The sequence below is a fragment of the Crinia signifera genome, chromosome 6 (assembly GCF_055691185.1).
Source record: "Crinia signifera chromosome 6, ASM5569118v1, whole genome shotgun sequence".
Taxonomy (NCBI): domain Eukaryota; kingdom Metazoa; phylum Chordata; class Amphibia; order Anura; family Myobatrachidae; genus Crinia; species Crinia signifera.
The window spans coordinates 60,299,172-60,319,065 of NC_139222.1; the positions used below are offsets into that span (position 1 = coordinate 60,299,172).

Sequence of the window (19,894 nt, forward strand, 5' to 3'; positions counted from 1 at the left end):
CAACACATGATTTTTTTCAGTAAGCCAATACAGTTAGGAAACTTTTGTATTAGCTTACCTGGTGATAGAAGTAGAAGAGGGCAAAAAAGTGAATTTAACTCACCTACAGCCATACCACATTGGATAGGCCCAATCTCGTCTGATCTTGGAAGCTAAGCAGTGTTGGGCCTGGTTAGTACTTGGGTGGGAGACCACATGGGAACACCAGGTGCTGTAGGTTTTTTCACATTACTGGCAAATTGTTTTTATTCTCTAGCTATTTATATTGGAAACTTTTTCATTTTATTGCCAGCACAGACATTTGGAAGAGGTCAAACAGACACAATAGCCATCACCTAAAGACTTACCACAATGTTTCGGCTCAATTCCAACTGCTTTTGGCAGCTAAACAGTGTTGAGCCTATTTTGTAGTTTAATTTAAGACCCCCTGCTAATATCATGTCCTGTAGGTCTTTTTACATTACCAACACATGATTTTTTTCAGTAAGCCAATACAGTTAGGAAACTTTTGTATTAGCTTACCTGGTAATAGAAGTAGAAGAGGGCAAAAAAGTGGCTTTAACTCACCTACAGCTATACCACATTGGATAGGCCCAATCTCGTCTGATCTTGGAAGCTAAGCAGTGTTGGGCCTGGTTAGTACTTGGGTGGGAGACCACATGGGAACACCAGGTGCTGTAGGTTTTTTCACATTACTGGCAAGTTGTTTTTATTCTCTAGCTATTTAAATTGGAAACTTTTTCTTTTTATTGCCAGCACAGACATTTGGAAGAGGTCAAACAGACACAATAGCCATCACCTAAAGACTTACCACACTGTTTAGGCCCAATTCCAACTGCTTTTGGCAGCTAAACAGTGTTGAGCCTCTTTAGTAGTTTAATTTAAGACCCCCTGCTAATATCATGTCCTGTAGGTCTTTTTACATTACCAACACATGATTTTTTTCAGTAAGCCAATACAGTTAGGAAACTTTTGTATTAGCTTACCTGGTGATAGAAGTAGAAGAGGGCAAAAAAGTGCCTGTATCTCACCTACAGCCATACCACATTGGATAGGCCCAATCTTGTTTTATCTTTGAAGCTAAGCAGTGTTGGGCCTGGTTAGTACTTGGGTGGGAGACCACATGGGAACACCAGGTGCTGTAGGTTTTTTCACATTACTGGCAAATTGTTTTTATTCTCTAGCTCATTAAATTGGAAACTTTTTCTTTTTATTGCCAGTACAGACATTTGGAAGAGGTCAAACAGACACAATAGCCATCACCTAAAGACTTACCACACTGTTTAGGCCCAATTCCAACTGCTTTTGGCAGCTAAACAGTGTTGAGCCTCTTTAGTAGTTTAATTTAAGACCCCCTGCTAATATCATGTCCTGTAGGTCTTTTTACATTATCAACACATGATTTTTTTCAGTAAGCCAATACAGTTAGGAAACTTTTGTATTAGCTTACCTGGTGATAGAAGTAGAAGAGGGCAAAAAAGTGAATTTAACTCACCTACAGCCATACCACATTGGATAGGCCCAATCTCGTCTGATCTTGGAAGCTAAGCAGTGTTGGGCCTGGTTAGTACTTGGGTGGGAGACCACATGGGAACACCAGGTGCTGTAGGTTTTTTCACATTACTGGCAAATTGTTTTTATTCTCTAGCTATTTATATTGGAAACTTTTTCATTTTATTGCCAGCACAGACATTTGGAAGAGGTCAAACAGACACAATAGCCATCACCTAAAGACTTACCACGATGTTTCGGCTCAATTCCAACTGCTTTTGGCAGCTAAACAGTGTTGAGCCTCTTTTGTAGTTTAATTTGAGACCCCCTGCTAATATCATGTCCTGTAGGTCTTTTTACATTACCAACACATGATTTTTTTCAGTAAGCCAATACAGTTAGGAAACTTTTGTATTAGCTTACCTGGTAACAGAAGTAGAAGAGGGCAAAAAAGTGGCATTAACTCACCTACAGCTATACCACATTGGATAGGCCCAATCTCGTCTGATCGTGGAAGCTAAGCAGTGTTGGGCCTGGTTAGTACTTGGGTGGGAGACCACATGGGAACACCAGGTGCTGTAGGTTTTTTCACATTACTGGCAAATTGTTTTTATTCTCTAGCTATTTAAATTGGAAACTTTTTCTTTTTATTGCCAGCACAGACATTTGGAAGAGGTCAAACAGACACAATAGCCATCACCTAAAGACTTACCACACTGTTTAGGCCCAATTCCAACTGCTTTTGGCAGCTAAACAGTGTTGAGCCTCTTTAGTAGTTTAATTTAAGACCCCCTGCTAATATCATGTCCTGTAGGTCTTTTTACATTACCAACACATGATTTTTTTCAGTAAGCCAAAACAGTTAGGAAACTTTTTTATTAGCTTACCTGGTGATAGAAGTAGAAGAGGGCAAAAAAGTGCCTGTATCTCACCTACAGCTATACCACATTGGATAGGCCCAATCTCGTCTGATCTTGGAAGCTAAGCAGTGTTGGCCCTGGTTAGTACTTGGGTGGGAGACCACATGGGAACACCAGGTGCTGTAGGCTTTTTCACATTACAGGCAAATTGTTTTTATTCTCTAGCTATTTAAATTGGAAACTTTTTCTTTTTATTGCCAGTACAGATATTTGGAAGAGGTCAAACAGACACAATAGCCATCACATAAAGACTTACCACACTGTTTAGGCCCAATTCCAACTGCTTTTGGCAGCTAAACAGTGTTGAGCCTCTTTAGTAGTTTAATTTAAGACCCCCTGCTAATATCATGTCCTGTAGGTCTTTTTACATTACCAACACATGATTTTTTTCAGTAAGCCAATACAGTTAGGAAACTTTTTTATTAGCTTACCTGGTGATAGAAGTAGAAGAGGGCAAAAAAGTGCCCATATTTCACCTACAGCCATACCACATTGGATAGGCCCAATCTCGTCTGTTCTTGGAAGCTAAGCAGTGTTGGGCCTGGTTAGTACTTGGGTGGGAGACCACATGGGAACACCAGGTGCTGTAGGTTTTTTCACATTACAAGCAAATTGTTTTTATTCTCTAGCTATTTAAGTAGGAAACTTTTTCTTTTTATTGCCAGCACAGACATTTGGAAGAGGTCAAACAGACACAATAGCCATCACCTAAAGACTTACCACACTGTTTAGGCCCAATTCTAACTGCTTTTGGCAGCTAAACAGTGTTGAGCCTCATTAGTAGTTTAATTTAAGACCCCCTGCTAATATCATGTCCTGTAGGTCTTTTTACATTACCAACACATGATTTTTTTCAGTAAGCCAATACAGTTAGGAAACTTTTGTATTAGCTTAGCTGGTGATAGAAGTAGAAGAGGGCAAAAAAATGCAGTTAATTCACCTACAGCCATACCACATTGGATAGGCCCAATCTCGTCTGATCTTAGAAGCTAAGCAGTGTTGGGCCTGGTTAGTACTTGGGTGGGAGACCACATGGGAACACCAGGTGCTGTAGGTTTTTTCACATTACTGGCAAATTGTTTTTATTCTCTAGCTATTTAAATTGGAAACTTTATCTTTTTATTGCTAGCACAGACATTTGGAAGAGGTCAAACAGACACAATAGCCATCACCTAAAGACTTACCAAACTGTTTAGGCCCAATTCCAACTGCTTTTGGCAGCTAAACAGTGTTGAGCCTCTTTAGTAGTTTAATTTAAGACCCTCTGCTAATATCATGTCCTGTAGGTCTTTTTACATTACCAACACATGATTTTTTTCAGTAAGCCAATACAGTTAGGAAACTTTTTTATTAGCTTACCTGGTGATAGAAGTAGAAGAGGGCAAAAAAGTGCCTGTATCTCAACTACAGCCATACCACATTGGATAGGCCCAATCTCGTCTGATCTTGGAAGCCAAGTAGTGTTGGGTCTGGTTAGTACTTGGGTGGGAGACCACATGGGAACACCAGGTGCTGTAGGTTTTTTCACATTACAGGCAAATTGTTTTTATTCTCTAGCTATTTAAATTGGAAACTTTTTCTTTTTATTGCCAGCACAGACATTTGGAAGAGGTCAAACAGACACAATAGCCATCACCTAAAGACTTACCAAACTGTTTAGGCCCAATTCCAACTGCTTTTGGCAGCTAAACAGTGTTGAGCCTCTTTAGTAGTTTAATTTAAGACCCCCTGCTAATATCATGTCCTGTAGGTCTTTTTGCATTACCAACACATGATTTTTTTCAGTAAGCCAATACAGTTAGGAAACTTTTTTATTAGCTTACCTGGTGATAGAAGTAGAAGAGGGCAAAAAAGTGCCTATGTCTCAACTACAGCCATACCACATTGGATAGGCCCAATCTCATCTGATCTTGGAAGCTAAGAAGTGTTGGGCCTGGTTAGTACTTGGGTGGGAGACCACATGGGAACACCAGGTGCTTTAGGTTTTTTCACATTAAAGGCAAATTGTTTTTATTCTCTAGCTATTTAAATTGAAAACTTTTTCTTTTTATTGCCAGTACAGACATTTGGAAGAGGTCAAACAGACACAATAGCCATCACCTAAAGACTTACCACACTGTTTAGGCCCAATTCCAACTGCTTTTGGCAGCTAAACAGTGTTGGGCCTCTTTAGTAGTTTAATTTAAGACTCCCTGCTAATATCATGTCCTGTAGGTCTTTTTACATTACCAACACATGATTTTTTTCAGTAAGCCAATACAGTTAGGAAACTTTTTTATTAGCTTACCTGGTGATAGAAGTAGAAGAGGGCAAAAAAAGTGCCTGTATCTCACCTACAGCCATACCACATTGGATAGGCCCAATCTCGTCTGATCTTGGAAGCTAAGCAGTGTTGGGCCTGGTTAGTACTTGGGTGGGAGACCACATGGGAACACCAGGTGCTGTAGTTTTGTTCACATTACAGTCAAATTGTTTTTATTCTCTAGCTATTTAAATTGGAAACTTTTTCTTTTTATTGCCAGTACAGACATTTGGAAGAGGTCAAACAGACACAATAGCCATCACCTAAAGACTTGCCACACAGTTTAGGCCCAATTCCAACTGCTTTTGGCAGCTAAACAGTGTTGAGCCTGTTTAGTAGTTTAATTTAAGACCCCCTGCTAATATCATGTCCTGTAGGTCTTTTTACTTTACCAACACATGATTTTTTTCAGTAAGCCAATACAGAGTGGAAACTTTTGTATTAGCTTACCTGGTGATAAAAGTAGAAGAGGGCAAAAAAGTGCCTGTATCTCACCTACAGCCATACCACATTGGATAGGCCCAATCTCATCTGATCTTGGAAGCTAAGCAGTGATGGGCCTGGTTAGTACTTGGGTGGGAGACCACCTGGGAACACCAGGTGCTGTAAGTTTTTTCACATTACTGGCAAATTGTTTTTATTCTCTAGCTATTTATATTGGAAACTTTTTCTTTTTATTGCCAGCACAGACATTTGGAAGAGGTCAAACAGACACACTAGCCATCACCTAAAGACTTACCACACTGTTTCGGCTCAATTCCAACTGCTTTTGGCAGCTAAACAGTGTTGAGCCTCTTTTGTAGTTTAATTTAAGACCCCCTGCTAATATCATGTCCTGTAGGTCTTTTTACATTACCAACACATGATTTTTTTCAGTAAGCCAATACGGTTAGGAAACTTTTGTATTAGCTTACCTGGTGATAGAAGTAGAAGAGGGCAAAAAAGTGCCTGTATCTCACCTACAGCCATACCACATTGGATAGGCCCAATCTCGTCTGATCTTGGAAGCTAAGCAGTGTTGGGCCTGGTTAGTACTTGGGTGGGAGACCACCTGGGAACACCAGGTGCTGTAAGTTTTTTCACATTACTGGCAAATTGTTTTTATTCTCTAGCTATTTATATTGGAAACTTTTTCTTTTTATTGCCAGCACAGACATTTGGAAGAGGTCAAACAGACACACTAGCCATCACCTAAAGACTTACCACACTGTTTTGGCTCAATTCCAACTGCTTTTGGCAGCTAAACAGTGTTGAGCCTCTTTTGTAGTTTAATTTAAGACCCCCTGCTAATATCATGTCCTGTAGGTCTTTTTACATTACCAACACATGATTTTTTTCAGTAAGCCAATACAGTTAGGAAACTTTTGTATTAGCTTACCTGGTGATAGAAGTAGAAGAGGGCAAAAAAGTGCCTGTATCTCACCTACAGCCATACGACATTGGATAGGCCCAATCTCGTCTGATCTTGGAAGCTAAGCAGTGTTGGGCCTGGTTAGTACTTGGGTGGGAGACCACATGGGAACACCAGGTGCTGTAGGTTTTTTCACATTACAGGCAAATTGTTTTTATTCTCTAGCTATTTATATTGGAAACTTTTTCTTTTTATTGCCAGCACAGACATTTGGAAGAGGTCAAACAGACACAATAGCCATCACCTAAAGACTTACCACACTGTTTAGGCTCAATTCCAACTGCTTTTGGCAGCTAAACAGTGTTGAGCCTCTTTTGTAGTTTAATTTAAGACCCCCTGCTAATATCATGTCCTGTAGGTCTTTTTACATTACCAACACATGATTTTTTTCAGTAAGCCAATACAGTTAGGAAACTTTTGTATTAGCTTACCTGGTGATAGAAGTAGAAGAGGGCAAAAAAGTGAATTTAACTCACCTACTGCCATACCACATTGGATAGGCCCAATCTCGTCTGATCTTGGAAGCTAAGCAGTGTTGGGCCTGGTTAGTACTTGGGTGGGAGACCACATGGGAACACCAGGTGCTGTAGGTTTTTTCACATTACTGGCAAATTGTTTTTATTCTCTAGCTATTTATATTGGAAACTTTTTCATTTTATTGCCAGCACAGACATTTGGAAGAGGTCAAACAGACACAATAGCCATCACCTAAAGACTTACCACAATGTTTCGGCTCAATTCCAACTGCTTTTGGCAGCTAAACAGTGTTGAGCCTATTTTGTAGTTTAATTTAAGACCCCCTGCTAATATCATGTCCTGTAGGTCTTTTTACATTACCAACACATGATTTTTTTCAGTAAGCCAATGCAGTTAGGAAACTTTTTTATTAGCTTACCTGGTGATAGAAGTAGAAGAGGGCAAAAAATTGCCCATATTTCACCTACAGCCATACCACATTGGATAGGCCCAATCTCGTCTGTTCTTGGAAGCTAAGCAGTGTTGGGCCTGGTTAGTACTTAGGTGGGAGACCACATGGGAACACCAGGTGCTGTAGGTTTTTTCACATTACTGGCAAATTGTTTTTATTCTCTAGCTCATTAAATTGGAAACTTTTTCTTTTTATTGTCAGTACAGACATTTGGAAGAGGTCAAACAGACACAATAGCCATCACCTAAAGACTTACCACACTGTTTAGGCCCAATTCCAACTGCTTTTGGCAGCTAAACAGTGTTGAGCCTCTTTAGTAGTTTAATTTAAGACCCCCTGCTAATATCATGTCCTGTAGGTCTTTTTACATTATCAACACATGATTTTTTTCAGTAAGCCAATACAGTTAGGAAACTTTTGTATTAGCTTACCTGGTGATAGAAGTAGAAGAGGGCAAAAAAGTGAGTTTAACTCACCTACAGCCATACCACATTGGATAGGCCCAATCTCGTCTGATCTTGGAAGCTAAGCAGTGTTGGGCCTGGTTAGTACTTGGGTGGGAGACCACATGGGAACACCAGGTGCTGTAGTTTTTTTCACATTACTGGCAAATTGTTTTTATTCTCTAGCTATTTATATTGGAAACTTTTTCATTTTATTGCCAGCACAGACATTTGGAAGAGGTCAAACAGACACAATAGCCATCACCTAAAGACTTACCACGATGTTTCGGCTCAATTCCAACTGCTTTTGGCAGCTAAACAGTGTTGAGCCTCTTTTGTAGTTTAATTTGAGACCCCCTGCTAATATCATGTCCTGTAGGTCTTTTTACATTACCAACACATGATTTTTTTCAGTAAGCCAATACAGTTAGGAAACTTTTGTATTAGCTTACCTGGTAACAGAAGTAGAAGAGGGCAAAAAAGTGGCATTAACTCACCTACAGCTATACCACATTGGATAGGCCCAATCTCGTCTGATCTTGGAAGCTAAGCAGTGTTGGGCCTGGTTAGTACTTGGGTGGGAGACCACATGGGAACACCAGGTGCTGTAGGTTTTTTCACATTACTGGCAAATTGTTTTTATTCTCTAGCTATTTAAATTGGAAACTTTTTCTTTTTATTGCCAGCACAGACATTTGGAAGAGGTCAAACAGACACAATAGCCATCACCTAAAGACTTACCACACTGTTTAGGCCCAATTCCAACTGCTTTTGGCAGCTAAACAGTGTTGAGCCTCTTTAGTAGTTTAATTTAAGACCCCCTGCTAATATCATGTCCTGTAGGTCTTTTTACATTACCAACACATGATTTTTTTCAGTAAGCCAAAACAGTTAGGAAACTTTTTTATTAGCTTACCTGGTGATAGAAGTAGAAGAGGGCAAAAAAGTGCCTGTATCTCACCTACAGCTATACCACATTGGATAGGCCCAATCTCTTCTGATCTTGGAAGCTAAGCAGTGTTGGCCCTGGTTAGTACTTGGGTGGGAGACCACATGGGAACACCAGGTGCTGTAGGTTTTTTCACATTACAGGCAAATTGTTTTTATTCTCTAGCTATTTAAATTGGAAACTTTTTCTTTTTATTGCCAGTACAGACATTTGGAAGAGGTCAAACAGACACAATAGCCATCACATAAAGACTTACCACACTGTTTAGGCCCAATTCCAACTGCTTTTGGCAGCTAAACAGTGTTGAGCCTCTTTAGTAGTTTAATTTAAGACCCCCTGCTAATATCATGTCCTGTAGGTCTTTTTACATTACCAACACATGATTTTTTTCAGTAAGCCAATACAGTTAGGAAACTTTTTTATTAGCTTACCTGGTGATAGAAGTAGAAGAGGGCAAAAAAGTGCCCATATTTCACCTACAGCCATACCACATTGGATAGGCCCAATCTCGTCTGTTCTTGGAAGCTAAGCAGTGTTGGGCCTGGTTAGTACTTGGGTGGGAGACCACATGGGAACACCAGGTGCTGTAGGTTTTTTCACATTACAAGCAAATTGTTTTTATTCTCTAGCTATTTAAGTAGGAAACTTTTTCTTTTTATTGCCAGCACAGACATTTGGAAGAGGTCAAACAGACACAATAGCCATCACCTAAAGACTTACCACACTGTTTAGGCCCAATTCTAACTGCTTTTGGCAGCTAAACAGTGTTGAGCCTCTTTAGTAGTTTAATTTAAGACCCCCTGCTAATATCATGTCCTGTAGGTCTTTTTACATTACCAACACATGATTTTTTTTCAGTAAGCCAATACAGTTAGGAAACTTTTGTATTAGCTTACCTGGTGATAGAAGTAGAAGAGGGCAAAAAAATGCAGTTAACTCACCTACAGCCATACCACATTGGATAGGCCCAATCTCGTCTGATCTTGGAAGCTAAGCAGTGTTGGGCCTGGTTAGTACTTGGGTGGGAGACCACATGGGAACACCAGGTGCTGTAGGTTTTTTCACATTACTGGCAAATTGTTTTTATTCTCTAGCTATTTAAATAGGAAACTTTTTCTTTTTATTGCCAGCACAGACATTTGGAAGAGGTCAAACAGACACAATAGCCATCACCTAAAGACTTACCAAACTGTTTAGGCCCAATTCCAACTGCTTTTGGCAGCTAAACAGTGTTGAGCCTCTTTAGTAGTTTAATTTAAGACCCCCTGCTAATATAATGTCCTGTAGGTCTTTTTACATTACCAACACATGATTTTTTTCAGTAAGCCAATACAGTTAGGAAACTTTTGTATTAGCTTACCTGGTGATAGAAGTAGAATAGGGCAAAAAAGTGGCTTTAACTCACCTACAGCCATACCACATTGGATAGGCCCAATCTCGTCTGATCTTGGAAGCTAAGCAGTGTTGGGCCTGGTTAGTACTTGGGTGGGAGACCACATGGGAACACCAGGTGCTGTAGGTTTTTTCACATTACAGGCAAATTGTTTTTATTCTCTAGCTATTTAAATTGGAAACTTTTTATTTTTATTGCCAGTACAGACATTTGGAAGAGGTCAAACAGACACAATAGCAATCACCTAAAGACTTACCACACTGTTTAGGCCCAATTCCAACTGCTTTTGGCAGCTAAACAGTGTTGGGCCTCTTTAGTAGTTTAATTTAAGACTCCCTGCTAATATCATGTCCTGTAGGTCTTTTTACATTACCAACACATGATTTTTTTCAGTAAGCCAATACAGTTAGGAAACTTTTGTATTAGCTTACCTGGTGATAGAAGTAGAATAGGGCAAAAAAGTGGCTTCAACTCACCTACAGCCATACCACATTGGATAGGCCCAATCTCGTCTGATCTTGGAAGCTAAGCAATGTTGGGCCTGGTTAGTACTTGGGTGGGAGACCACATGGGAACACCAGGTGCTGTAGGTTTTTTCACATTACAGGCAAATTGTTTTTATTCTCTAGCTATTTAAATTGGAAACTTTTTATTTTTATTGCCAGTACAGACATTTGGAAGAGGTCAAACAGACACAATAGCAATCACCTAAAGACTTACCACACTGTTTAGGCCCAATTCCAACTGCTTTTGGCAGCTAAACAGTGTTGGGCCTCTTTAGTAGTTTAATTTAAGACTCCCTGCTAATATCATGTCCTGTAGGTCTTTTTACATTACCAACACATGATTTTTTTCAGTAAGCCAATACAGTTAGGAAACTTTTTTATTAGCTTACCTGGTGATAGAAGTAGAAGAGGGCAAAAAAGTGCCTGCATCTCACCTACAGCCATACCACATTGGATAGGCCCAATCTCGTCTGATCTTGGAAGCTAAGCAGTGTTGGGCCTGGTTAGTACTTGGGTGGGAGACCACATGGGAACACCAGGTGATGTAGGTTTTTTCACATTACAGGCAAATTGTTTTTATTCTCTAGCTATTTAAATTGGAAACTTTTTCTTTTTATTGCCAGTACAGACATTTGGAAGAGGTCAAACAGACACAATAGCCATCACCTAAAGACTTACCACACTGTTTAGGCCCAATTCCAACTGCTTTTGGCAGCTAAACAGTGTTGAGCCTGTTTAGTAGTTTAATTTAGGACCCCCTGCTAATATCATGTCCTGTAGGTCTTTTTACATTACCAACACATGATTTTTTTCAGTAAGCCAATACAGTTAGGAAACTTTTTTATTAGCTTACCTGGTGATAGAAGTAGAAGAGGGCAAAAAAGTGCCTGTATCTCACCTACAGCCATACTACATTGGATAGGCCCAATCTCGCCTGATCTTGGAAGCTAAGCAGTGTTGGGCCTGGTTAGTACTTGTGTGGGAAACCACCTGGGAACACCAGGTGCTGTAGGTTTTTTCACATTACTGGCAAATTGTTTTTATTCTCTAGCTATTTAAATTGGAAACTTTTTCTTTTTATTGCCAGCACAGACATTTGGAAGAGGTCAAACAGACACAATAGCCATCACCTAAAGACTTACCACACTGTTTAGGCTCAATTCCAACTGCTTTTGGCAGCTAAACAGTGTTGAGCCTCTTTAGTAGTTTAATTTAAGACCCCCTGCTAATATCATGTCCTGTAGGTCTTTTTACATTACCAACACATGATTTTTTTCAGTAAGCCAATACAGTTAGGAAACTTTTTTATTAGCTTACCTGGTGATAGAAGTAGAAGAGGGCAAAAAAGTGCCTGTATCTCACCTACAGCCATACCACATTGGATAGGCCCAATCTCGTCTGATCTTGGAAGCAAAGCAGTGTTGGGCCTGGTTAGTACTTGGGTGGGAGACCACATGGGAACACCAGGTGCTGTAGGTTTTTTCACATTACAGGCAAATTGTTTTTATTCTCTAGCTATTTAAATTGGAAACTTTTTCTTTTTATTGCCAGTACAGACATTTGGAAGAGGTCAAACAGACACAATAGCCATCACCTAAAGACTTACCACTCTGTTTAGGCCCAATTATAACTGCTTTTGGCAGCTAAACAGTGTTGAGCCTCTTTAGTAGTTTAATTTAAGACCCCCTGCTAATATCATGTCCTGTAGGTCTTTTTACATTACCAACACATGATTTTTTTCAGTAAGCCAATACAGTTAGGAAACTTTTTTATTAGCTTACCTGGTGATAGAAGTAGAAGAGGGCAAAAAAGTGCCTGTATCTCACCTACAGACATACCACATTGGATAGGCCCATTCTCGTCTGATCTTGGAAGCTAAGCAGTGTTGGGCCTGGTTAGTACTTGGGTGGGAGACCACATGGGAACACCAGGTGCTGTAGGTTTTTTTTACATTACAGGCAAATTGTTTTTATTCTCTAGCTATTTAAATTGGAAACTTTTTCTTTTTATTGCCAGTACAGACATTTGGAAGAGGTCAAACAGACACAATAACCATCACCTAAATACTTACCACACTGTTTAGGCCCAATTCCAACTGCTTTTGGCAGCTAAACAGTGTTGAGCCTGTTTAGTAGTTTAATTTAAGACCCCCTGCTAATATCATGTCCTGTAGGTCTTTTTACATTACCAACACATGATTTTTTTCAGTAAGCCAATACAGTTAGGAAACTTTTTTATTAGCTTACCTGGTGATAGAAGTAGAAGAGGGCAAAAAAGTGCTTGTATCTCACCTACAGCCATACCACATTGGATAAGCCCAATCTCGTCTGTTCTTGGAAGCTAAGCAGTGTTGGGCCTGGTTAGTCCTTGGGTGGGAGACCACATGGGAACACCAGGTGCTGTAGGTTTTTTCACATTACAGGCAAATTGTTTTTATTCTCTAGCTATTTATATTGGAAACTTTTTCTTTTTATTGCCAGCACAGACATTTGGAAGAGGTCAAACAGACACAATAGCCATCACCTAAAGACTTACCACACTGTTTAGGCTCAATTCCAACTGCTTTTGGCAGCTAAACAGTGTTGAGCCTCTTTTGTAGTTTAATTTAAGACCCCCTGCTAATATCATGTCCTGTAGGTCTTTTTACATTACCAACACATGATTTTTTTCAGTAAGCCAATACAGTTAGGAAACTTTTGTATTAGCTTACCTGGTGATAGAAGTAGAAGAGGGCAAAAAAGTGGGTTTAACTCACCTACAGCCATACCACATTGGATAGGCCCAATCTCGTCTGATCTTGGAAGCTAAGCAGTGTTGGGCCTTGTTAGTACTTGGGTGGGAGACCACATGGGAACACCAGGTGCTGTAGGTTTTTTCACATTACTGGCAAATTGTTTTTATTCTCTAGCTATTTAAATAGGAAACTTTTTCTTTTTATTGCCAGCACAGACATTTGGAAGAGGTCAAACAGACACAATAGCCATCACCTAAAGACTTACCACACTGTTTAGGCCCAATTCCAACTGCTTTTGGCAGCTAAACAGTGTTGAGCCTCTTTAGTAGTTTAATTTAAGACCCCCTGCTAATATCATGTCCTGTAGGTCTTTTTACATTACCAACACATGATTTTTTTCAGTAAGCCAATACAGTTAGGAAACTTTTTTATTAGCTTACCTGGTGATAGAAGTAGAAGAGGGCAAAAAAGTGCCTGTATCTCACCTACAGACATACCACATTGGATAGGCCAAATCTCGTCTGATCTTGGAAGCTGAGCAGTGTTGGGCCTGGTTAGTACTTGGGTGGGAGACCACATGGGAACACCAGGTGCTGTAGGTCTTTTCACATTACAGGCAAATTGTTTTTATTCTCTAGCTATTTAAATTGGAAACTTTTTCTTTTTATTGCCAGTACAGACATTTGGAAGAGGTCAAACAGACACAATAACCATCACCTAAATACTTACCACACTGTTTAGGCCCAATTCCAACTGCTTTTGGCAGCTAAACAGTGTTGAGCCTGTTTAGTAGTTTAATTTAAGACCCCCTGCTAATATCATGTCCTGTAGGTCTTTTTACATTACCAACACATGATTTTTTTCAGTAAGCCAATACAGTTAGGAAACTTTTTTATTAGCTTACCTGGTGATAGAAGTAGAAGAGGGCAAAAAAGTGCCTGTATCTCAACTACAGCCATACCACATTGGATAGGCCCAATCTCATCTGATCTTGGAAGCTAAGTAGTGTTGGGTCTGGTTAGTACTTGGGTGGGAGACCACATGGGAACACCAGGTGCTGTAGGTTTTTTCACATTACAGGCAAATTGTTTTTATTCTCTAGCTATTTAAATTGGAAACTTTTTCTTTTTATTGCCAGCACAGACATTTGGAAGAGGTCAAACAGACACAATAGCCATCACCTAAAGACTTACCAAACTGTTTAGGCCCAATTCCAACTGCTTTTGGCAGCTAAACAGTGTCGAGCCTCTTTAGTAGTTTAATTTAAGACCCCCTGCTAATATCATGTCCTGTAGGTCTTTTTACATTACCAACACATGATTTTTTTCAGTAAGCCAATACAGTTAGGAAACTTTTTTATTAGCTTACCTGTTGATAGAAGTAGAAGAGGGCAAAAAAGTGCCTGTGTCTCAACTACAGCCATACCACATTGGATAGGCCCAATCTCATCTGATCTTGGAAGCTAAGAAGTGTTGGGCCTGGTTAGTACTTGGGTGGGAGACCACATGGGAACACCAGGTGCTGTAGGTTTTTTCACATTACAGGCAAATTGTTTTTATTCTCTAGCTATTTAAATTGAAAACTTTTTCTTTTTATTGCCAGTACAGATATTTGGAAGAGGTCCAACAGACACACTAGCCATCACCTAAAGACTTACCACACTGTTTCGGCTCAATTCCAACTGCTTTTGGCAGCTAAACAGTGTTGAGCCTCTTTTGTAGTTTAATTTAAGAGCCCCTGCTAATATCATGTCCTGTAGGTCTTTTTACATTACCAACACATGATTTTTTTCAGTAAGCCAATACAGTTAGGAAACTTTTGTATTAGCTTACCTGGTGATAGTAGAAGAGGGCAAAAAAGTGAATGTATCTCACCTACAGCCATACCACATTGGATAGGCCCAATCTCGTCTGATCTTGGAAGCTAAGCAGTGTTGGGCCTGGTTAGTACTTGGGTGGGAGACCACATGGGAACACCAGGTGCTGTAGGTTTTTTCACATTACTGGCAAATTGTTTTTATTCTCTAGCTATTTAAATTGGAAACCTTTTCTTTTTATTGCCAGTACAGACATTTGGAAGAGGTCAAACAGACATAATAGCCATCACCTAAAGACTTACCACACTGTTTAGGCCCAATTCCAACTGCTTTTGGCAGCTAAACAGTGTTGAGCCTCTTTTGTAGTTTAATTTAAAACCCCCTGCTAATATCATGTCCTGTAGGTCTTTTTACATTACCAACACATGATTTTTTTCAGTAAGCCAATACAGTTAGGAAACTTTTTTATTAGCTTACCTTGTGATAGAAGTAGAAGAGGGCAAAAAAGTGCCTGTATCTCCACTACAGTCATACCACATTGGATAGGCCCAATCTCGTCTGATCTTGGAAGCTAAGCAGTGTTGGGCCTAGTTAGTACTTGGGTGGGAGACCACATGGGAACACCAGGTGCTGTAGGTTTTTTCACATTACAGGCAAATTGTTTTTATTCTCTAGCTATTTAAATTGGAAACTTTTTCTTTTTATTGCCAGTACAGACATTTGGAAGAGGTCAAACAGACACAATAGCCATCACCTAAAGACTTACCACACTGTTTAGGCCCAATTCCAACTGCTTTTGGCAGCTAAACAGTGTTGAGCCTGTTTAGTAGTTTAATTTAAGACCCCCTGCTAATATCATGTCCTGTAGGACTTTTTACATTACCAACACATGATTTTTTTTAAGTAAGCCAATACAGTTAGGAAACTTTTTTATTAGCTTACCTGGTGATAGAAGTAGAAGTGGGCAAAAAAGTGCCTGTATTTCACCTACAGCCATACCACATTGGATAGGCCTGATCTTGGAAACTAAGCAGTGTTGGGCCTGGTTAGTACTTGGGTGGGAGACCACCTGGGAACACCAGGTGCTGTAGGTTTTTTCACATTACAGGCAAATTGTTTTTATTCTCTAGCTATTTAAATTGGAAACTTTTTCTTTTTATTGCCAGTACAGACATTTGGAAGAGGTCAAACAGACACAATAACCATCACCTAAATACTTACCACACTGTTTAGGCCCAATTCCAACTGCTTTTGGCAGCTAAACAGTGTTGAGCCTGTTTAGTAGTTTAATTTAAGACCCCCTGCTAATATCATGTCCTGTAGGTCTTTTTACATTACCAACACATGATTTTTTTCAGTAAGCCAATACAGTTAGGAAACTTTTTTATTAGCTTATCTGGTGATAGAAGTAGAAGAGGGCAAAAAAGTGCCTGTATTTCACCTACAGCCATACCACATTGGATAAGCCCAATCTCGTCTGTTCTTGGAAGCTAAGCAGTGTTGGGCCTGGTTAGTCCTTGGGTGGGAGACCACATGGGAACACCAGGTGCTGTAGGTTTTTTCACATTACAGGCAAATTGTTTTTATTCTCTAGCTATTTATATTGGAAACTTTTTCTTTTTATTGCCAGCACAGATATTTGGAAGAGGTCAAACAGACACAATAGCCATCACCTAAAGACTTACCACACTGTTTAGGCTCAATTCCAACTGCTTTTGGCAGCTAAACAGTGTTGAGCCTCTTTTGTAGTTTAATTTAAGACCCCCTGCTAATATCATGTCCTGTAGGTCTTTTTACATTACCAACACATGATTTTTTTCAGTAAGCCAATACAGTTAGGAAACTTTTGTATTAGCTTACCTGGTGATAGAAGTAGAAGAGGGCAAAAAAGTGGGTTTAACTCACCTACAGCCATACCACATTGGATAGGCCCAATCTCGTCTGATCTTGGAAGCTAAGCAGTGTTGGGCCTGGTTAGTACTTGGGTGGGAGACCACATGGGAACACCAGGTGCTGTAGGTTTTTTCACATTACTGGCAAATTGTTTTTATTCTCTAGCTATTTAAATTGGAAACTTTTTCTTTTTATTGCCAGCACAGACATTTGGAAGAGGTCAAACAGACACAATAGCCATCACCTAAAGACTTACCAAACTGTTTAGGCCCAATTCCAACTGCTTTTGGCAGCTAAACAGTGTTGAGCCTCTTTAGTAGTTTAATTTAAGACCCCCTGCTAATATAATGTCCTGTAGGTCTTTTTACATTACCAACACATGATTTTTTTCAGTAAGCCAATACAGTTAGGAAACTTTTGTATTAGCTTACCTGGTGATAGAAGTAGAATAGGGCAAAAAAGTGGCTTTAACTCACCTACAGCCATACCACATTGGATAGGCCCAATCTCGTCTGATCTTGGAAGCTAAGCAGTGTTGGGCCTGGTTAGTACTTGGGTGGGAGACCACATGGGAACACCAGGTGCTGTAGGTTTTTTCACATTACAGGCAAATTGTTTTTATTCTCTAGCTATTTAAATTGGAAACTTTTTATTTTTATTGCCAGTACAGACATTTGGAAGAGGTCAAACAGACACAATAGCAATCACCTAAAGACTTACCACACTGTTTAGGCCCAATTCCAACTGCTTTTGGCAGCTAAACAGTGTTGGGCCTCTTTAGTAGTTTAATTTAAGACTCCCTGCTAATATCATGTCCTGTAGGTCTTTTTACATTACCAACACATGATTTTTTTCAGTAAGCCAATACAGTTAGGAAACTTTTGTATTAGCTTACCTGGTGATAGAAGTAGAATAGGGCAAAAAAGTGGCTTCAACTCACCTACAGCCATACCACATTGGATAGGCCCAATCTCGTCTGATCTTGGAAGCTAAGCAATGTTGGGCCTGGTTAGTACTTGGGTGGGAGACCACATGGGAACACCAGGTGCTGTAGGTTTTTTCACATTACAGGCAAATTGTTTTTATTCTCTAGCTATTTAAATTGGAAACTTTTTATTTTTATTGCCAGTACAGACATTTGGAAGAGGTCAAACAGACACAATAGCAATCACCTAAAGACTTACCACACTGTTTAGGCCCAATTCCAACTGCTTTTGGCAGCTAAACAGTGTTGGGCCTCTTTAGTAGTTTAATTTAAGACTCCCTGCTAATATCATGTCCTGTAGGTCTTTTTACATTACCAACACATGATTTTTTTCAGTAAGCCAATACAGTTAGGAAACTTTTTTATTAGCTTACCTGGTGATAGAAGTAGAAGAGGGCAAAAAAGTGCCTGCATCTCACCTACAGCCATACCACATTGGATAGGCCCAATCTCGTCTGATCTTGGAAGCTAAGCAGTGTTGGGCCTGGTTAGTACTTGGGTGGGAGACCACATGGGAACACCAGGTGATGTAGGTTTTTTCACATTACAGGCAAATTGTTTTTATTCTCTAGCTATTTAAATTGGAAACTTTTTCTTTTTATTGCCAGTACATACATTTGGAAGAGGTCAAACAGACACAATAGCCATCACCTAAAGACTTACCACACTGTTTAGGCCCAATTCCAACTGCTTTTGGCAGCTAAACAGTGTTGAGCCTGTTTAGTAGTTTAATTTAGGACCCCCTGCTAATATCATGTCCTGTAGGTCTTTTTACATTACCAACACATGATTTTTTTCAGTAAGCCAATACAGTTAGGAAACTTTTTTATTAGCTTACCTGGTGATAGAAGTAGAAGAGGGCAAAAAAGTGCCTGTATCTCACCTACAGCCATACTACATTGGATAGGCCCAATCTCGCCTGATCTTGGAAGCTAAGCAGTGTTGGGCCTGGTTAGTACTTGTGTGGGAAACCACCTGGGAACACCAGGTGCTGTAGGTTTTTTCACATTACTGGCAAATTGTTTTTATTCTCTAGCTATTTAAATTGGAAACTTTTTCTTTTTATTGCCAGCACAGACATTTGGAAGAGGTCAAACAGACACAATAGCCATCACCTAAAGACTTACCACACTGTTTAGGCTCAATTCCAACTGCTTTTGGCAGCTAAACAGTGTTGAGCCTCTTTAGTAGTTTAATTTAAGACCCCCTGCTAATATCATGTCCTGTAGGTCTTTTTACATTACCAACACATGATTTTTTTCAGTAAGCCAATACAGTTAGGAAACTTTTTTATTAGCTTACCTGGTGATAGAAGTAGAAGAGGGCAAAAAAGTGCCTGTATCTCACCTACAGCCATACCACATTGGATAGGCCCAATCTCGTCTGATCTTGGAAGCTAAGCAGTGTTGGGCCTGGTTAGTACTTGGGTGGGAGACCACATGGGAACACCAGGTGCTGTAGGTTTTTTCACATTACAGGCAAATTGTTTTTATTCTCTAGCTATTTAAATTGGAAACTTTTTCTTTTTATTGCCAGTACAGACATTTGGAAGAGGTCAAACAGACACAATAGCCATCACCTAAAGACTTACTACTCTGTTTAGGCCCAATTCCAACTGCTTTTGGCAGCTAAACAGTGTTGAGCCTGTTTAGTAGTTTAATTTAAGACCCCCTGCTAATATCATGTCCTGTAGGTCTTTTTACATTACCAACACATGATTTTTTTCAGTAAGCCAATACAGTTAGGAAACTTTTTTATTAGCTTACCTGGTGATAGAAGTAGAAGAGGGCAAAAAAGTGCTTGTATCTCACCTACAGCCATACCACATTGGATAAGCCCAATCTCGTCTGTTCTTGGAAGCTAAGCAGTGTTGGGCCTGGTTAGTCCTTGGGTGGGAGACCACATGGGAACACCAGGTGCTGTAGGTTTTTTCACATTACAGGCAAATTGTTTTTATTCTCTAGCTATTTATATTGGAAACTTTTTCTTTTTATTGCCAGCACAGACATTTGGAAGAGGTCAAACAGACACAATAGCCATCACCTAAAGACTTACCACACTGTTTAGGCTCAATTCCAACTGCTTTTGGCAGCTAAACAGTGTTGAGCCTCTTTTGTAGTTTA

General features: G+C 39.7%; 33 non-coding genes and 10 pseudogenes across 33 annotated transcripts; all 43 read left to right on the plus strand.

Moving 5' to 3' along the window:
* The first annotated feature begins 101 nt into the window (after positions 1-101).
* On the plus strand, positions 102-220 carry LOC146013478 (5S ribosomal RNA). The gene has a single exon (XR_014446453.1). It is a non-coding gene; the product is annotated as a 5S ribosomal RNA (ribosomal RNA).
* A 345-nt stretch (positions 221-565) lies between these two features.
* On the plus strand, positions 566-684 carry LOC146014484 (5S ribosomal RNA). Its single transcript, XR_014447437.1, has one exon. It is a non-coding gene; the product is annotated as a 5S ribosomal RNA (ribosomal RNA).
* Positions 685-1,029: 345 nt separating this feature from the next.
* Positions 1,030-1,148, plus strand: LOC146011412 (5S ribosomal RNA; annotated as a pseudogene).
* Positions 1,149-1,493: 345 nt separating this feature from the next.
* Positions 1,494-1,612, plus strand: LOC146013479 (5S ribosomal RNA). The gene has a single exon (XR_014446454.1). It is a non-coding gene; the product is annotated as a 5S ribosomal RNA (ribosomal RNA).
* A 345-nt stretch (positions 1,613-1,957) lies between these two features.
* Positions 1,958-2,076, plus strand: LOC146017337 (5S ribosomal RNA). The gene has a single exon (XR_014450213.1). It is a non-coding gene; the product is annotated as a 5S ribosomal RNA (ribosomal RNA).
* Positions 2,077-2,421: 345 nt separating this feature from the next.
* LOC146010481 (5S ribosomal RNA) lies at positions 2,422-2,540 on the plus strand (annotated as a pseudogene).
* A 345-nt stretch (positions 2,541-2,885) lies between these two features.
* Positions 2,886-3,004, plus strand: LOC146015667 (5S ribosomal RNA). Its single transcript, XR_014448581.1, has one exon. It is a non-coding gene; the product is annotated as a 5S ribosomal RNA (ribosomal RNA).
* A 345-nt stretch (positions 3,005-3,349) lies between these two features.
* On the plus strand, positions 3,350-3,468 carry LOC146016111 (5S ribosomal RNA). The gene has a single exon (XR_014449012.1). It is a non-coding gene; the product is annotated as a 5S ribosomal RNA (ribosomal RNA).
* Positions 3,469-3,813: 345 nt separating this feature from the next.
* LOC146011032 (5S ribosomal RNA) lies at positions 3,814-3,932 on the plus strand (annotated as a pseudogene).
* Positions 3,933-4,277: 345 nt separating this feature from the next.
* Positions 4,278-4,396, plus strand: LOC146011055 (5S ribosomal RNA; annotated as a pseudogene).
* Positions 4,397-4,742: 346 nt separating this feature from the next.
* LOC146014840 (5S ribosomal RNA) lies at positions 4,743-4,861 on the plus strand. The gene has a single exon (XR_014447782.1). It is a non-coding gene; the product is annotated as a 5S ribosomal RNA (ribosomal RNA).
* A 345-nt stretch (positions 4,862-5,206) lies between these two features.
* On the plus strand, positions 5,207-5,325 carry LOC146015363 (5S ribosomal RNA). The gene has a single exon (XR_014448287.1). It is a non-coding gene; the product is annotated as a 5S ribosomal RNA (ribosomal RNA).
* A 345-nt stretch (positions 5,326-5,670) lies between these two features.
* LOC146015102 (5S ribosomal RNA) lies at positions 5,671-5,789 on the plus strand. The gene has a single exon (XR_014448033.1). It is a non-coding gene; the product is annotated as a 5S ribosomal RNA (ribosomal RNA).
* A 345-nt stretch (positions 5,790-6,134) lies between these two features.
* On the plus strand, positions 6,135-6,253 carry LOC146016555 (5S ribosomal RNA). Its single transcript, XR_014449444.1, has one exon. It is a non-coding gene; the product is annotated as a 5S ribosomal RNA (ribosomal RNA).
* A 345-nt stretch (positions 6,254-6,598) lies between these two features.
* On the plus strand, positions 6,599-6,717 carry LOC146015187 (5S ribosomal RNA). The gene has a single exon (XR_014448115.1). It is a non-coding gene; the product is annotated as a 5S ribosomal RNA (ribosomal RNA).
* A 345-nt stretch (positions 6,718-7,062) lies between these two features.
* On the plus strand, positions 7,063-7,181 carry LOC146016321 (5S ribosomal RNA). Its single transcript, XR_014449217.1, has one exon. It is a non-coding gene; the product is annotated as a 5S ribosomal RNA (ribosomal RNA).
* Positions 7,182-7,526: 345 nt separating this feature from the next.
* On the plus strand, positions 7,527-7,645 carry LOC146014841 (5S ribosomal RNA). The gene has a single exon (XR_014447783.1). It is a non-coding gene; the product is annotated as a 5S ribosomal RNA (ribosomal RNA).
* A 345-nt stretch (positions 7,646-7,990) lies between these two features.
* On the plus strand, positions 7,991-8,109 carry LOC146014485 (5S ribosomal RNA). Its single transcript, XR_014447438.1, has one exon. It is a non-coding gene; the product is annotated as a 5S ribosomal RNA (ribosomal RNA).
* A 345-nt stretch (positions 8,110-8,454) lies between these two features.
* Positions 8,455-8,573, plus strand: LOC146017606 (5S ribosomal RNA). Its single transcript, XR_014450472.1, has one exon. It is a non-coding gene; the product is annotated as a 5S ribosomal RNA (ribosomal RNA).
* A 345-nt stretch (positions 8,574-8,918) lies between these two features.
* LOC146015668 (5S ribosomal RNA) lies at positions 8,919-9,037 on the plus strand. The gene has a single exon (XR_014448582.1). It is a non-coding gene; the product is annotated as a 5S ribosomal RNA (ribosomal RNA).
* A 346-nt stretch (positions 9,038-9,383) lies between these two features.
* On the plus strand, positions 9,384-9,502 carry LOC146013480 (5S ribosomal RNA). Its single transcript, XR_014446455.1, has one exon. It is a non-coding gene; the product is annotated as a 5S ribosomal RNA (ribosomal RNA).
* Positions 9,503-9,847: 345 nt separating this feature from the next.
* Positions 9,848-9,966, plus strand: LOC146013481 (5S ribosomal RNA). The gene has a single exon (XR_014446456.1). It is a non-coding gene; the product is annotated as a 5S ribosomal RNA (ribosomal RNA).
* Positions 9,967-10,311: 345 nt separating this feature from the next.
* LOC146016901 (5S ribosomal RNA) lies at positions 10,312-10,430 on the plus strand. The gene has a single exon (XR_014449781.1). It is a non-coding gene; the product is annotated as a 5S ribosomal RNA (ribosomal RNA).
* A 345-nt stretch (positions 10,431-10,775) lies between these two features.
* LOC146016117 (5S ribosomal RNA) lies at positions 10,776-10,894 on the plus strand. The gene has a single exon (XR_014449018.1). It is a non-coding gene; the product is annotated as a 5S ribosomal RNA (ribosomal RNA).
* A 345-nt stretch (positions 10,895-11,239) lies between these two features.
* Positions 11,240-11,358, plus strand: LOC146010902 (5S ribosomal RNA; annotated as a pseudogene).
* A 345-nt stretch (positions 11,359-11,703) lies between these two features.
* Positions 11,704-11,822, plus strand: LOC146014905 (5S ribosomal RNA). The gene has a single exon (XR_014447845.1). It is a non-coding gene; the product is annotated as a 5S ribosomal RNA (ribosomal RNA).
* Positions 11,823-12,167: 345 nt separating this feature from the next.
* LOC146010613 (5S ribosomal RNA) lies at positions 12,168-12,286 on the plus strand (annotated as a pseudogene).
* A 346-nt stretch (positions 12,287-12,632) lies between these two features.
* Positions 12,633-12,751, plus strand: LOC146017338 (5S ribosomal RNA). The gene has a single exon (XR_014450214.1). It is a non-coding gene; the product is annotated as a 5S ribosomal RNA (ribosomal RNA).
* Positions 12,752-13,096: 345 nt separating this feature from the next.
* LOC146016680 (5S ribosomal RNA) lies at positions 13,097-13,215 on the plus strand. The gene has a single exon (XR_014449562.1). It is a non-coding gene; the product is annotated as a 5S ribosomal RNA (ribosomal RNA).
* Positions 13,216-13,560: 345 nt separating this feature from the next.
* On the plus strand, positions 13,561-13,679 carry LOC146011234 (5S ribosomal RNA; annotated as a pseudogene).
* A 345-nt stretch (positions 13,680-14,024) lies between these two features.
* Positions 14,025-14,143, plus strand: LOC146017529 (5S ribosomal RNA). Its single transcript, XR_014450398.1, has one exon. It is a non-coding gene; the product is annotated as a 5S ribosomal RNA (ribosomal RNA).
* Positions 14,144-14,488: 345 nt separating this feature from the next.
* On the plus strand, positions 14,489-14,607 carry LOC146016918 (5S ribosomal RNA). The gene has a single exon (XR_014449797.1). It is a non-coding gene; the product is annotated as a 5S ribosomal RNA (ribosomal RNA).
* A 342-nt stretch (positions 14,608-14,949) lies between these two features.
* On the plus strand, positions 14,950-15,068 carry LOC146013482 (5S ribosomal RNA). The gene has a single exon (XR_014446457.1). It is a non-coding gene; the product is annotated as a 5S ribosomal RNA (ribosomal RNA).
* A 345-nt stretch (positions 15,069-15,413) lies between these two features.
* LOC146011000 (5S ribosomal RNA) lies at positions 15,414-15,532 on the plus strand (annotated as a pseudogene).
* A 346-nt stretch (positions 15,533-15,878) lies between these two features.
* On the plus strand, positions 15,879-15,987 carry LOC146011479 (5S ribosomal RNA; annotated as a pseudogene).
* Positions 15,988-16,332: 345 nt separating this feature from the next.
* LOC146017339 (5S ribosomal RNA) lies at positions 16,333-16,451 on the plus strand. The gene has a single exon (XR_014450215.1). It is a non-coding gene; the product is annotated as a 5S ribosomal RNA (ribosomal RNA).
* Positions 16,452-16,796: 345 nt separating this feature from the next.
* On the plus strand, positions 16,797-16,915 carry LOC146013483 (5S ribosomal RNA). Its single transcript, XR_014446458.1, has one exon. It is a non-coding gene; the product is annotated as a 5S ribosomal RNA (ribosomal RNA).
* A 345-nt stretch (positions 16,916-17,260) lies between these two features.
* LOC146013484 (5S ribosomal RNA) lies at positions 17,261-17,379 on the plus strand. The gene has a single exon (XR_014446459.1). It is a non-coding gene; the product is annotated as a 5S ribosomal RNA (ribosomal RNA).
* Positions 17,380-17,724: 345 nt separating this feature from the next.
* Positions 17,725-17,843, plus strand: LOC146017016 (5S ribosomal RNA). Its single transcript, XR_014449892.1, has one exon. It is a non-coding gene; the product is annotated as a 5S ribosomal RNA (ribosomal RNA).
* A 345-nt stretch (positions 17,844-18,188) lies between these two features.
* LOC146016119 (5S ribosomal RNA) lies at positions 18,189-18,307 on the plus strand. Its single transcript, XR_014449019.1, has one exon. It is a non-coding gene; the product is annotated as a 5S ribosomal RNA (ribosomal RNA).
* A 345-nt stretch (positions 18,308-18,652) lies between these two features.
* Positions 18,653-18,771, plus strand: LOC146010903 (5S ribosomal RNA; annotated as a pseudogene).
* Positions 18,772-19,116: 345 nt separating this feature from the next.
* Positions 19,117-19,235, plus strand: LOC146013485 (5S ribosomal RNA). Its single transcript, XR_014446460.1, has one exon. It is a non-coding gene; the product is annotated as a 5S ribosomal RNA (ribosomal RNA).
* Positions 19,236-19,580: 345 nt separating this feature from the next.
* LOC146017340 (5S ribosomal RNA) lies at positions 19,581-19,699 on the plus strand. The gene has a single exon (XR_014450216.1). It is a non-coding gene; the product is annotated as a 5S ribosomal RNA (ribosomal RNA).
* The last annotated feature ends 195 nt before the right edge of the window (positions 19,700-19,894 follow it).